The sequence below is a fragment of the Camellia sinensis genome, chromosome 9 (assembly GCF_055761805.1).
Source record: "Camellia sinensis isolate YWXY chromosome 9, ASM5576180v1, whole genome shotgun sequence".
In the NCBI taxonomy this organism is placed as follows: domain Eukaryota; kingdom Viridiplantae; phylum Streptophyta; class Magnoliopsida; order Ericales; family Theaceae; genus Camellia; species Camellia sinensis.
In genome coordinates, this window is record NC_138969.1 from 24,425,513 (window position 1) to 24,441,011 (window position 15,499).

General features: G+C 32.8%; 1 long non-coding RNA gene across 1 annotated transcript; it reads right to left on the reverse strand.

The window, feature by feature from the left end:
* Positions 1-2,180: 2,180 nt before the first annotated feature.
* On the reverse strand, positions 2,181-4,435 carry LOC145799053 (uncharacterized). Its single transcript, XR_014341050.1, has 2 exons — positions 4,300-4,435; positions 2,181-2,472 (listed from the first exon to the last, which is right to left on the reverse strand). It is a non-coding gene; the product is annotated as an uncharacterized LOC145799053 (long non-coding RNA).
* Positions 4,436-15,499: the final 11,064 nt, after the last annotated feature.

Consider the following 15,499-nt stretch of genomic DNA (forward strand, 5'->3'; position numbering starts at 1 on the left):
CATTGGAGGCATGCACATTTGTTGAATCAAGCGCGGCATAATGATCATACAATTTACTCAAACAATTTTTCACCTTCTCCAACATTTCTTTCACTTTCACAACATCTCCACCAAAAATTGTTGAAAAACAAAATTGCAAGTATGTCATTTTTCTTCGAGGGTCAAGAACAACCGCAATGTACAAAAGGAGATTGATTTTATCCCCATTTCCCCAATATTTGTCAAACTTCTCTTTCATTTTTTTTGCCATTGAAGACAAAATAGGATCATTGTCTTTGATTAATTGTCCAATCATATTTTCAATGACAAAAATTTCAGTGTAGAATGTATTTGAAGTAACAAATAAAGAGCCAGAAAACCTCTTTGTTGCATTGTAGAACATTCTAAGAAATTTCAAAAACACCCTACAATTATCCCAAGCCTCGGCGGTAGGCATCTCTCTCCTCTCACCCCCTTCATTATCCAAAAAGTACTGTTTATAATTGTAGTCCTCCTCACCCATTCTTTGAAAAGCACTTTCAAATTTTTCTGCTGCCTCCAACATAAGATATGTAAAATTCCACCGTGTTGGCACATCTAGGCACAAGAGACTCTTACTCTCAATTTTCAAACTTTCCACATACTTCTTAAAAGAGTCAAGGCGGTTTGGAGATGACCTCACATACCTCACTGCATGCCTCACATTCGCTATACAAGACTCAAGATCCTTCAATCCATCACTAACAATGAGATTCAGAATATGCGCACAACAATGCATATGCAAAAATTCATGGCCCAAGACAGTTCCCTTCCATAATTTTGTGGTTCGTTTCAAGAATCTAATGGTTAGATTATTGGAACTCGCATTATCAACAGTTAAGGTGAAAAGGCCATCAATGTCCCACTCTTTTAAGAGTGCCTCAATTTTTTTACCAAGTGTTTCTCCTTTGTGGTCTTCAACTTGACAAAAATTTATAATTCTCTTTTGTAACTTCCAATCATCATCAATGAAATGTGCAGTTAGACACATATAACACAAATTTTGTATGGAAGTCCATGTGTCTGTGGTAAAGCAAATTCTACGCCCCTTCACAATTTTCTTCAGCCTTTCTCTTTCATTAGTGTATATGTCTACAATGTCCCTAGCAATAGTATATCGAGATGGGATCTTGAACTTGGGTTGCATGACATTACAAAACCTCTTAAAACCAACCCCATCCACAAATCTAAAGGGCAATTCATCAATTACTATCATCTCGGCAAGATGCCTCCTAGCAACTTCTATGGAAAATGGCGTAACCACAACATCAACAACACCCTCACCATCACTGCCAACTTCTCTAGGTTGAAATCCCAATGTTTGTTGCCCATGAGTGTCCCTATATGGATACTTTGTACAATTTTTCAAATGACTTAACAAATTACTTGTTCTGTGACTCTTAGAGCCTGCCATATATTCTTTCTTACAATACTTGCACATAGCCCTATCTTTCCCATCAATACCCTTAATCTTTTCAAAATGATCCCAAGCCTTTGATGTTGTTCTCCCACTACTACTAGTTTTGGCCAAGGGTGGTCTACGAGGGGGAGCATTAGATTGGGTAGAGGGGTCAATAGTAGATGATTCGGGCTCAACATTAGGACTCACAAAAAAAGTTTCTTCACTTCGAGGATCCATGACCAAAAGATTATCAAATAAACTGCCAACAACCAATAAAAAATCATTCAAAATATGCTTCTCAAATCCATGCTCTTTTTGAAAAACAACCATCAGACTCTTTCTCTATGTTTGAACATGTTAAATGGCATATGAAGATAAAAGAATGGACAGTGTTTAATGTTCACCGATTAATGAGATAAGTTTAAACTAAGTAAGATGAATCAGTAAGTTTAAACTGACTAATGTTCACTAAGTAAGATTAGTTCATTGACTAATGTATTATGAATCAAAGTTTAATCTTTAAACAAATTTAGTTCACTGACTAAATTACATAACAGAACTAATAATATATTATCATAATTTGATTCATAATAATAATAGATTAAAGTTTAATCTTTAAACAAACTAAGTAATATATGATCATAATTTGATTCATAATATAATAACAAATTTAGTTCACTGACTAAATTACAAATTAAGGAACATATGTCATAGTACCATTAGTTTTCCAAAGTACATCAGTCTTATTGTCACGCCCCACTTTTTATTACTCAAAGTATTACCAATTTCATTTACTTAATTCCATTTCAGAGATAACATGCGGAAATAAACTCGTATATTCAACTTGTAGAAGTGAATAACATTGCTCTCATTCGTATGCAAGTAAATACAACATGAGAACACTAAATAAATTGCCCTTGGGCTTACATCATTAAAAGTCAAGAAGAAGGGTATAACCCTTTTTACATAAATGGCATTCCGCCAACACAAAAGAGGCCCTGTGGCCAACAAATAAGAAGATCCAAAACCTTGTAGAACATCCTGGCTATCACCTGAAAAAGATTCAACAACGTGGGATGAACATATAGTCCAGTAGGGATCTCAACATGATCTCCAACAATAACAACTTACAGATAGCTATGATCATGAATGTTCATTCTCATACTAGAATAGTAATGTGGCAGTTTATACAAAATATACATAAGTATGAACTTTTCTCGAAAACATCCATTTCATTCGACACTATAAGCGGTTCACCTTTTTTTTCTTTTTATTACCCATTTTCCAAACTTTCATGACTATAACAGTTTTAGAAAAAAAACAATTTCACCAAGCCCATTACTCTTCCCCCATTTTCCGTACTTACAACAAAATGACCTTTTTTGAAAAACATGTTCACAAATACCCCATTTTCCTTCACACTTTCCAAAATCTCAAAATGGCATTTTGGTTTGTTCCCAATACATTCATATCAATACATGCATGCCTTAAATAAAAGGGAAATAACAAATCATCAACATGTATAAAATCCACAAATGAGGCAGCTCAGCCTTTCAAAACTGTAACCATCGCAACCCATAACATACTTGATACACTGACAATAACAATTAAAACTCTGCTCTACCGGCTATATGCACAGTAAGCTAAGGATACGCCAAGCGATAAGCGAGATAATAACTCATTTTAAACATTTCATACCTCATAATAGATACACATTTTAGTACTGTATCAATCTCAGATAAAAACACTTCCATACTTCACAAATGATACACATTTTAGTGTTGTATCAATATCAACCAAAAACACTTCTATACTTCACAAATGATACACATTTTAGTGCTGTATCAATATCAAACAAAAACACTTCTAATATCAATAAGCACATATATAGTGGTGCTAATGGAGTCCATCCCCTATCTCCTCCCAAACAAAATCCGGTTTAGAGGTCCATCCCCTATCTTCCCCTAAACCGTGGAGTACATCCCCTATCTCCTCCCACACAAAACAATGTATATAAGCGATTATCATGTACAAATTCCTCAATACAACAAAGCATAAATAACAAGTGTAATACATACACATAAACTATTCAATAATGTTTACCCAACACAAGTGTAATGTATACATCACAATTCAACACAACAATGTCATCCTCCACCGATGACCAAGGACAAAACCTCTAGATGCATGTATTCAGTACACCTAATAAAAGAGACTCAACTCTCAAGCAATCCTTAAACCCAACAACGACACTAGTACGATAGGTAAAGATAAAACCCCCAAATGTGTGTATTCAACACTCATGATACAATAGTTCAATTCTCAAATTTATTTTCTGAGACTCACATAGAGTTAACATTTCATTTACCATTTTCAAGATCAACTTTCATAATTTTTCAAGTCAACATGTTCCATCACTTATTCCAAAAACACTTTTCCCTTTTCACAAAACCAATTAAATTCTCTTCATTTTACAAAATCAATTTCATGGATAATAAGCCATAACCCAACTTGATTCAATACGTTCATTTCAAAATAACTCCAATACCATAATTAATCCTTTAACTGTTAACACCTTCTACACAACTCATATTAACAATAGAAATTTACCAACATTGTTCAACCATAAACCCTTTTTATTTTACCAAATCAAAATATAATTTAGGGCTTTCTCTTCTTTCAATAATAACATGCTAATTTTATTCTCTAATTAGTCCAAACCACAGTCAATGATAACAAAACCATTCTCAAACAACCAACCCTAGGTTCCCCTCATGATTTTAAAACAAATCCAACACGGATATGATTTTCATGCAATACAAAATTACCACATGTCTATCTATAGACGGAGTATTGAAAAAGAACAAAGAAATCCCTACCTCAAATGGAGAAGATGAAGGCCAAAAACCAAAGTGCTCCAAATCGCCAAACTTTCAGATTAAAATGAAGATCAAGGGAAGCTCCATACTCAATACAAAGGAACTAGGGTAGAAGATCACTAGAACTAGATGTATTTATAGAGAGAAGATGTAGTCTAGAGAGAGAAATTCTCAAGTTATTCATTCAATGAACTTCATTAAATTGATTAATGTATCTCATACATTCATGATACATAATGCATCTTCTATATTAATGAATTCATTAGATAGATTAATGTATCCTACATATTCATAATAGAAACATAATGCATCTCTAAGATTCATTCATAATAAATCCATCACATTCAATGTATTAGCATTAGTCTTCTATACATTGTATAAATAGGTATCAATGATTAGTCACCATCTAATTGATGTACATGTATCTTACTAATGAGATGAATCTAGTATAATCATGCATAATCTTTGAAAAGTTGACATATATTACAATTAAACAATGAAGGTAAAATCGGGATCGCTATACTTATTCTCTAGGATAACTTCCTGAAGTTATGTTCTGACAACACTTGTTAAATGGACTCCAGGAATGGACTCCATACTCATGTCATGGGTATTGGGTTTGGAATATCTGTTTGACCCAAGTACTTGGCATATCCATATTCTACAAGCCAATTCATTATGTATGTATGATAATGGAAGAAGAAAAAACTCAAATTTAATAACGGCTAATGCTTTAGCTTATATTATAAGTTACAAGTTATAATATAAGTTATAAGTTATAATATAAGTTATACTTGGCATATCCATATTCTATAATGTTTTCTTGGCATATCCATATTTACAAGTTATAAGCCAACCATATTCTCCATCTAATGTTTTTTGGTCTCACATCACATGTGAAGATGAATGGCAGATTTGCTGCACATCATATTTATAAGTTATAAGCCAAACATATTTTATATGATATGTTTATAAATATGATTTGCTGCACATCATATTTGAGTTTATAAATATGTTTATAAATATGATGTGATATGTTTATAAGTTCTCCATCAAAATTTGAGTTTACATAAGCCAAATCATATTTGTAAACAAACACATCATATTTATAAGTTATAAACCATATTCTCACATCATATTTATAAGTTATAAGCCAAACATTAGATGTGAGACCAAAAAACTCAAACTCAAATTATATTATAAGTTATACTTGGCATATCCATATTCTATAATTATATTATAAGTTATACTTGGCATATCCATATCCTATAGATTTCAAGCTAAGCCATCATACATACATTAAACAATGTTGCTTAGATGTTCTCTTTAGATTATTTTTCTGCGTACATATGCTTCCAACTATTGGACTTATTTCTTTCAAAAAACAAGTAATGTTTTATTGATGGAAAAAACATTACAACAGGAAAGAGGAAAGAAAAGGAAGCATGTTATGTTTTAGCAAGTGCATTTTGGTAAACACAGTCCGGTAAGTATAATTGTTTGACATCCAAAGGAAATTGAATACTCCAAAATAATTCCAGATTGTGAACAGATTAAAACAGATTCTGAATAAAAAATAAATAAACCAAACCTCTCTGTGGTTTTCTCTCTGTATTCCTTTCTCTGTGTGTAAAACCCTTAACAGTTAACACTGTGTGACTGTGTCAATCAATCTAACCAAGTCTCTACTTTTAGAACTGGAACAAAACAAAATAATAATAATAGATTAGACTCTAACAGATTAGATTTAGAAGTTTAGAACTGGAACCAAAAACAAAAACAAAAAAAAAAACCAGTTAAGAAGAAGAAGAAGAAGAAGAAGAAGGTAAGAGAGAAAGAGAGAGGTACCTCAGTTACAGTCAGTGTAGACTAGTAGACTGTAGATCGATCAATCTAACCATCTATTTTGTTTTAGAACTGGAATAAAAAAAAAAACAGATTAGACTCAGATCATCAGAAAAAGAGAAGACGAGGAAAGCAGAAGAAGCTGAGAAGAAGAGGAAAGTAGAGAGAGAGAGAGAGATACCTTAGTCACTGTGTAGATTGATCGCCGACGCCGTGTACGCCGTGTAGATCGAGCGCCAACGCCGCGTATGTATAGATCGTCCGACGATGTGTAGGGTAAAGAGAGAGAGAGAGAGAGAGAGAGAGAGAGAGAGAGAGAGAAAGAGAGAGAGAGAGAGAGAGAGAGAGAGAATGAGAATGTCGAAATTAGAGCAAAATGAGAGAGAGCTATGCATATCAGAAACGAAAAGGGGGGAAAATGAGGCATATATCAGCCCAAAAAAAAAAATAGCCATTGTGGTCAGGTCGGGTCTGCCGACTAAAATGGCAGATCACCCGCCACCCGACCTGAACTCGAAAAAAATTATAATCTAGGCCCGCACCCGCCCGCCACATGGCACGCATCCATCCGTTGCTGGTCGGGTCGGGTCGGTCGGGTGTGGCGGGTCGATGGATCCGCTGCACAGCCCTACTTGCAGGTGTTAGACCTATTTAATGCACATACTCTTCGGCTTGTTTCCGAAATCTTGGAGTTAGATTCTAGTTGGTTGTGTAGTCATATTTTAACTCACACAGAATATATAAATCAATATTTTCTTGACAATTCTTCCTATCAAATGGTTATGAAAAGTTCTAGAAAAGTAAAATCATGATGGAAGAAACATCTACACTAAATCTAGCCTTTACTGTATTTAAAGGAATAGAGAACTAAAATATTATCAATTTCTACACACACACACAAAATGAAAATGAAAATTGCACTTTGCTACCTTGAAATTAGGTCATTTTATCATTTTGGCTCTTGAATTTTTTTTTTCCTCACTTTGACCCTTTATGTTTCAATTTTTTCTTAATTTATTTCAAAAGCTAACTGATGTCCAAAATTAGATAGAAAATAACACCTTGACTCATGTGACATACAAATAAATTATTATATATCAGGGCCGGCCCAAGGTACTGTGAGTCCTCTAAATTGAAGCCTACTGATGGATTCATGCTGAACTAAAAAAAATTTACATTGACACAACCAAACTTGAATCCATAAAAATTAAGAAACAAAATTATTTCCCCCTAGATTATGAACATCACACAAGCAAATTAAACTACAAAAGATAGCTAAAAAAAAACAATTTTTTTGCCTCAATAGTTAATATTACTAATTAAATCTTTTTTTAATCAATCAGTATGAGAACAATTACAAATATGAGAAGTATTATATCAAATAGAGCACTAGCCCCAATAATAACTAAAAAGCCAACAATCACTAAGCCCAAATTTGAGAAAAAATAAACAATTATTACAACCTTATTAATAGGGGAGAATAAATACTACAAATATCAAATTCTTCCCTATAAAAGTTGAACCCGCAACTTCACATTACAAATCAATTAAATAATAGTGATTCAATAAACTTCAAAATATGAAAGAAAATGTTACATATTACTTATTTTTTATCACCATTATATATCACAGTTTATATGAATTCTTGTGATTGATTTCTTATTTGAAAATCATCATTAAAAAAATACTGAAGTTAAATAATATCGTTCTATATGTACTTAATCTAACTTTACTAACTTATTAACATCCTATAATATGGAGAAATAAATAAATACATAAATAAACATGACCTTTTTCATAAACAATTCCATGTGCTTAAAAAAAATAAAAATAAATAAAAATAAAAAATAGCCTTTTAATAGAACAATTTATAGTATGCAAATTTATAAGAATATGAGGCCTTTTGAATAATTGTGGCCTGAAGCAACCACCTCACCTGCCTTATGGTAGGGTTGGCATTGCTATATATAACTCACACCTCTAATACAAATTCAAATTTCAATATAATAATATATTTTTTATGTTATGTGATTGTTAATATAACATTTTCTGTTAAATTTTGAATAAAAATTAGTTTTAAGAGTAAATTGAGAAAATTTAAAATATAAAGGGTCAAGGTGAAAAAAAAAAAAAATTAAGGCCCAAAATATTATTAAAAAAAAGGACCAAATTTTAGAGTAAAATTTAATTTACCAAAAAAAATTTATCAAACAACTTGTAAGGATCTTTTTTAATTGTGATCCTCTCTGATCCATTTCATTTCCTGCTGAAGTCTGTTCTCACTGCTTGATTATTGGATATTCCTGGAACATGGCCATATGTTGTTTTATAATATTATAATTGATGAAAAATATGGGGTATTATGATTTTGTGCTGAGTGCTTGAGGAATATGAGGAGGTATAATAAATGATGATTGGTGAAGGAATATAGACAGCAGATATTCCAAGAGTACCTAATAATTTTTCGCTTTATAACTTTAAGAAAAATGATTGGTAGCTCGAATTTGAGTTTGGCTAAATTTGTATTTGCCGATCGACCGGTGAAACACTTGTCTACTACGGTTGTTACCTTTGTCGATCGTGACTTTTACCTTCTTGTTGTAGCACTCTGAGTTTTTCTTCATTTCTTGAGTGATGGATTGGTCACTCGAGTGGTTTTTCGAGTCTTTCAGTACTTTTATAGGTCTGTGATTTTGAGAGTTGTTAATCTTCGCACGAGCGCAGATTTGGTCACTTGAGCGGTCTGCCTTGTCTGGTCTGAACTTCTGGGAGGTGTCATTGTGCGCTCGAGCGGTCACTTTATTCGCTCGAGTAGTGTCACTTATGTGTCTGTAATGACCCAGAATTTTTTTTTAAAAAAAAATAGACAGTGCATAATTTAATTGAGAAAATTTTCAAATTTGATTGCTGTGCAAATTCTGTGCGAAAACAGTTCAGTTTTGTATTTTTTAAAAATAGCTTCCGATCTCAGAAAATTATGAAATTTTTATATGTTATTCCCATATGAGTCTAGCACGTTGGATAAAACTTTCAGAATTTAATGATGAGTATTTATTTTATGAAAATTCACGGACTGATTGGTGTTCAGTTTAATTTAAAGCAAAATTTTTGTTATTTAATTTTGAATGTTTAGATTATGATTTGGATAAATTTGCTGGGTCTATCTTGGTATATAATTGGATCATGTTTGACTTATGGGTGAGACCCATGATTTAGATTCAATTTGATTTGAATTTGTTTGTGACTCATGTTTAACTGTTTGATCCTTTTTAATTATGTGATTGGTAGTAACCACCTTGGGAGTTGTTATTATTTATTATATAGTAATTATAATAAATATTTAATAGTTGATTTTATGGTGTGTACCATATGGTGAAAAATTATATATTTTATATAAAATGAAAATGTATATATTTCGTAGTAAACAAAATATTATATTTTGTGGTGTACAAAAATATTATATTTTGTGGTGAGAAAAATTATATCATTTTATAATTAATATTATAAAATTCTGAGTTATTATTACAAAAATTAAATTTTTTTTTTTTGAAAAACCCATCATTGAAAAAGCAAACCCACTTGGGGTTGTTTCCCACTCCCCTCTCTTTTTCCCCTTCCTTTCCTTTTCATCATTTCATTTTCTTTGGATTGAGCAGAGAGCTCTGCTCTCTTGGTCACTCTCCCAACGTGTGTCTCTCTCCCTCTCCCTCACCCTCTTTCTTTATTCTCCATTGTTGCTCAATTTTTGACTTTCAAATGGGAATCCTTAGAGTGAGATTTTGCAAAAGTGTTGTAAATGAAAGTTGGAGAGCTCGTCGTGATCTTCGCAATGGTGTTCTCGGATTCATGATCGGGTGATGTTTGCATTTTCAGATTAGCTTTTCTTCATATTTGAGGTAGGGACTTTCTTCATATTTTTACATTAAAGCTATGTTTGGTTATTTTGAGAAAATATATCATTATAAGAGGTATTGGATATAGATATATTTTTAGATTTTTGTTTGGTAATTTTTGGAAGAAAAATTATGTTGAAATGTTAAGAATGTTGGTATTTTGAGATTGATTTTTGAAAAATCATTTTGTGTTGTTAATTTTGTAAAAAGAAATCGAAAAATAGAATTTAATAGTTGTATGGATTGTATCTACTTCATCTTATGATTAGATGATTTATTTTGAGAAATATAAAGTTGAATTCTTTTTTTTATCTTTGATTTGGAATTTATTTTTGAGAAAAATAAATTAATGTTGAGGAATATGGAATAAATGCTTAAGTAGGAATTATAGAGTTGTTTTGGGATTAAAAACTCTAAAAATGTTATATTCATGATATTTTATAAAAGATGATATATTGATGATTAAGTTGTGTTCATTTTTATGAAAATGAAAATGTGAAATGTGGACTTTCGAACTCAAAATCTTGAAAATGTTACTATTTGGCATATTTCATAAATTTTGATGTAAATATCATGTTGGTTAAGTAATTTTAGAAAAAGTTGTGAAATTGTTATTGGTAGAGAATTGGTTAAAAAAAAAATATTACCTTTTTAAATAGCTTGGCATGAAAAATGGTTAAGTTGAAATATCGTTATGTTTGAGGGATGAGGCATGTGAAGTTATGTTTGGTATTATTAATTTGAAAAATTTTAAATATAATAAACTTACTAATTTAGTGGATTAAATTAGTTTTGGTTAAAAGATTATATCTATTGGTGATGGTAATATTTAATTTGTAGGGTTTTTTACACTCTAATATGGTTTTTAGCTTAGTTATTTGCTATTGTGTATAGATGATGAGATTTGGTTGTAGTTTGGACAAATCTAAGATTTGGGTGTTATATGGAAAAGAGAGATTTTTGATGAGTATGGGGTAAATGAGTGTGAGGCTTGAATATAGGATCATGTTGTACCAAAGTAGTTGTGTTTGGTATTTGGGTTGATATTTGGTAAAATAGGGATTTTTGCCCTAATTTGATTAAATCATTATTTTGCATAAATAATCATGATTAACATTGAAAATGTGAAATTGGAAGGTTGTGATTATAAATGGTGATATTGGATATGTATTATCTCACCTATGGAAGTTTTGAATAAATTATTTATTTTGATATTGAACATCTCTTTAGAAATAATTGCATTGGGCTATCGGTAGAGAATAGCTATAATTCTTGTAGAAATTACATGAGGATTAGGCGATTTAATGTTAATCCATAGTTGGTGTCATTGAATATGACCATGCTATAAATACATTGTATATGGATGTTTATTGGGAGGAGAAAGGGGATGTACTCCATATGTGATTATGTTTATAAATACATTGCATATGTATATTTGTTTGGGAGGAGAAAGGGGATGGACTCCATTTAAAGCAAGTTGGCCGAAGTGTCTTGGGTGAAAGACCCGAAATTTTATATATAAATGGGTGCCAATTCCTTCGGACGAAATATCCGTAAAGTGACAGGTTTGAAGTATTCATGTGAGTTTTGCATAATTGGAAAATCATTGAGTTGTAGTCTCATTTTGGTTGTTGAAAGATAATGAATTTAACTTATGAATTGAGTAGCATCTATGAACTGGAAATGAATTGGCAGTACTTGTATAGTCTACTTGCAGACACCAGCCTAGGGATTACCTGAGTCGTATTTACCATCTTGGAATTTTATTGAAATTGTTGGATTAATGTGTTTTCAAATTGGCATTGTGCATAAGAGTTCAAAAGATGAGAAAAATATTTTGAGCATGACATGGCACATGCATTCATCTTATAAGACCATATAAAATGGATTTGATGAATTGTTTAATCATTTGATTCAATTAATAATGAGATAATTGAATGAATTGAAAATGATGTCCTGTTGCTATTGAAACATGTTTATTTATTTAAGTTAACTTGTTGTTGTTAATTAAATAAATTGGATTTAAGAGATTATGTAATAAAATCATATAGTTTTGACATGATATGATTTCACGTATATGTAGGAGTATCTTTGTATCCGCATATCTTTTAATGTTTTAATATGAGATTGTTCGGTGAGCTTGCTCACCCCTTGCCTGTACATGTGTACGGGGAATGCTTTTCGGATTTGAAAATCAAACAATGGGTTTTACCATTTCATAAGTATAATGTAGTGATGGATTGTACTACTTTATTTGTTGTTTGGCAGAGTGCTATTTTTTTTTTTTTTTTTTGTAAAGAGTAGTATCTCCTCTTTTATTGTAAGCCTTAAGGCATTTCTTTTATTTGTATGTAAATGTCATTGTTGTATAACGAGAGGGAATATGTATATTTAATTATTCATCATTTCATCCAAGGATAAAATGTTATTTGTAAACGGACTTAATTAATGAATATTTGCAACGTTATCCGAGTGATAAAATACGGGGCATTACAGTGTCTGGTCGCTCGAGCGGTGTTTTGTTCGCTCGAGCGATCTGTCTGTTTTCAACTGAAAAATCTAGAAATCCCCTAGATATTGATTTGTGAATATGTAACAATTTTAAGCAGTATATAACAATCCCAATCAAACAATCAAGACAAATCAACACAACGATTTTAACGTGGAAAAACCACAAATTGGACACCTCCAACTGTGATTAAAAAACCACGGGCAACAGCCACAAAACAATCCACTAAAAAGATTTAAAGGAATTACACAGGTATACTCTCAATTACCTAGCGAATCCACGCCTAATTGAACCAACCTCTATGTGCTTCTTCCAACCCTCTTCACCTCAGAATTGTCTTTACGATGAGCCACCCCGGAATCCACCAAAGCTTCAAGCTCGAATTCTTTAGAATCCACTGAAGAACAACTCTCTTTTTTGTAGAACAAACAAAACCTTTGATGTACTCTCTTTAAACCATGAGTTGAATACTCAATTAAAACATCAAAGAAAAACTAACAAAGTATCCCCAGATATAAACCCTAGAACCTAAAAAGAAGATCTGGAGTAGTAATCCTAAAAACTGACCCAACACGCGAATTTATAGAATCTGTCCCGCGATCTCCGCTCGAGCGCCTAACAGCCCGCTCGAGCGGCTTCAGCAAAATATGCGCGTGATATAACAGAGGTCCGCTCGAGCGCTAGAGAACCCGCTCGAGCGCGAAATCACACATCTCAGTACTTTTTCAGGCAACCAAAACTTCTGGAACCAAGGATTCTCCGCTCGAGCGGGGTAATGTCCGCTGGAGCGGACAGGCAACTTGGAATGCATTTTTGCATTTTGCTTCGGGAGCGTTGCCCCTCGACCCCGCCGTAGCGCTGCCCCCTCGACCCCCGCAAGCTGACCGGGTAGCTCAATCCCCGTCATAATCAGCGAAGTGGCAATCTTGAAAGCATTAGCATCACAAACTTCTCTGAAAGACACAATTCGGGTTGGATTTGCATCTAAACACTCATAGTCTCATTGAAATAAAAATACGAATAAAATTACAACTCAAAGGAGTTTTGTGAAACGGGATTGCCAAGAAATCAAACCTAACATCAACTACTATAAAAGTCCCTTTGGGTCACATCGAGATCACTTTTCTCTCTCTCACTCATAGTCTCATTGAAATAAAATTACGAATAAAATTACAACTCAAAGGAGTTTTGTGAAACGGGATTGCCAAGAAATCAAACCTAACATCAACTACTATAAAAGTCACTTTGGGTCACATCTAGATCACTTTTCTCTCTCTCTCTCTCTCTCTCTCTCTCTCTCTCTCTCTCTCTCTTCTCTCTTCTTCTGCCATTTTTGAGCTTTCAAGCTCTTCCCACTTGGTTTTCATCTACTTCTACCCATCTTTGACCCATAGTCCCTTAGGCCAAAACGTATAGGGTCACGATAACTTCATTTTAATTTGAGTGGATCATGTTTTCATCACCGTGGATTTTTCAGCTTTCTTCTCGTCACTTCAAGAGGTAGGGATTCCTTTGTTCCTCTCCAATACCTCGTCTATAGATAGACATGTGGTAGATTTTATTTGATAAAAAGCATGTTCATTATGGATTTTCTAAAAGCATGTAAAGGGGATCTAGGGTTTGAAATGTTGGGGTTGGAAATTTTAAGGTTGATGGCTGTTTGGGTTAATTGGGGAGTAGTTCAAATTGTTTATGTTGAGAGGAAGAGAAAGCCCTAATTTTATAATTTGACATAATCAATTAAAAAGGAGTAAAGTTAAATAATGTTCGTGCCTTGTTAATATTGAGTGGTGTTATTGTGTTAATAGTATAAATGGAGAATCAACATTGATAATGGAATTTATTTGGATTAATCATGTTAAGTTGAGTTGGATTATGACTTGAAATCCATGGATGTAGTTTTATCGAAAATGTGGAAATTGGTCTTTTTGAAAGAAAAGGATTTGGGCAATATAACTTGGAAAAAAAAAAAAAAAGGATTGATTTTGAAAAGAGAATGAAACCATTTTTTTTTTTTATCAGCAAAAGGAAAGCTTTATTGATGGAAACATACAAAGTATGAAAAATACATCAATAAAGAGGAGGGAGCAGAGATCTCATAGTTGGTGAGAAACCAACATACAGAGCAAAGAGAACGAAACCATGGTGTATTGTAAATTCAGAATTTGAACTTGAGGTTGGATTTGAAACCATTGAATATTGTTGTCATTATCATTGTTGTTGAATTCAAGGTTAAGGGAGCATTGGAATATCGAATTGCGTGTGTTTAAATATTTATGCTTAAAGGTTTTGTCATTGGTCATCGGTAAAAGGGTGACAGTGTGATGTTGAATAGATTTTGTATATGTAGTACACTCAAGTCATTTATATTTATTTGAGCTATGTGATGGCTGGAGAATTGACTGAGTTAAGAATAAGGGGTATCATTACCTTCTAGCTAGGGCCTAGAGAATTGGTTGTGCTAAGAATGTGGGGTGCCAGTGCCTTCCAGTTAGCGCCTAGAGAACTTGGCAGAGGTACCATTAACTTCCAACTGGTGACTGGTAAATTGGCGTGAGTATTGGAAATGTGTATCCTTGGCTTACCATGTTTGAGATAGGTAGAGCCTTGTTGGGTTTTGTGTTATCATCACAGTTTCATTTATGTGTTTCATGCATGGTGATGATTATTTTGTAGAGGATGTCAATTGTCTTACATGGTTACGTAAGGAGTATTTTATATGTATCGTCTTCATGTTTGTTGGGATGCTTCTTTTGGGAAATTATAATTTGAAATTGGGTGTGAGTTCAATAATTGGGGAAAAGTATTTGGATTTCGTGAGTTGTTTTCAAACACCCATTATGGTCTGGCAAGTTTAAAATAAAAAGGTAACACAAAGAAAGAAAACGAACAGTTTTGTGTTGTTGGACAATACCTATATAAGTATATCTTCAAGTATAAACCGACACGTATG